This window comes from Arachis stenosperma, chromosome 5, assembly GCF_014773155.1.
Source record: "Arachis stenosperma cultivar V10309 chromosome 5, arast.V10309.gnm1.PFL2, whole genome shotgun sequence".
NCBI lineage: Eukaryota > Viridiplantae > Streptophyta > Magnoliopsida > Fabales > Fabaceae > Arachis > Arachis stenosperma.
Window position 1 is genome coordinate 63,640,343 of NC_080381.1, and position 963 is coordinate 63,641,305.

The window sequence follows — 963 nt, forward strand, 5'->3', positions numbered from 1 at the left end:
CTAAAGTCATCAGAGAGTGCTGGTGCTAAGCTGCACCAGTAAACCGTAAACCCGGTTAAACCGATTTTCTGTTTTTAACAAAAACAGACTAGGTAACCTTATAATATCATTCAAGAAGCTTCTAATACTCATATAATGATGATATTACCCTATTATCTCTCTTCTCTCATGAATCGAGTCCGGTTCGTCAAACCGAGACTATTTACGAAAAATTGGATCAAAACTGCCAACCGATACAGTTCAAAAACTAGGTTCTTCACGATTGCATTATCGAGCTTGCCTCAGAGGAGGTTATAGCTTAAGGATGACATAATGATAATGAGGATTGAGATGCTTGATGATATACAGAGGTGTTCCCTTTACTGATCTTTCGGAGAAATTCGTACTTTCAGAAAAGATCATGTACTCGAAAATCAAAGCTTGTTTCAAGGAAGAATTATAAGAAAAAATATTTCATAAAATAAGCTAGATAGAAGCATCAATCATTTACATATCTTTTGTAATTGTAGCATGCATAGAAAACTAGCTTGCCATGAACATTAACTTGCTACTCTTCTTACCTTGGATTGTCAATTTCTATTGCATGATTCTTTTCTTGCTTGGGGACAAGCAAGGTTTAAGTTTGGTGTTGTGATGACAAGTCATCATATACCCATTTTTCAAGCTAATTTCACTTGTTTTATTAGTCTTTATGCACTTTCTTGCATCCTAAGCAAGAGATTTGGAATGAAAACACATAACTTCTTTAGATCAAGCAACTACCATTAAATTGATGCTAACTCATGAGGTTCAACCTAATTTTAATTGAATTTTAATTGATTTATAAGCCTTGTGAATTTAGTGATACTTTGAGTAGTTATTTTGGTTTATTGTAGGTGAATAAAAGAAGAAAAGAGGAAGCGTGGCTTAAAAAAGCGTGGCCCAAGGAGAAAAGAGCGTGGCGCATGAAAGGGAGGAAGCAAA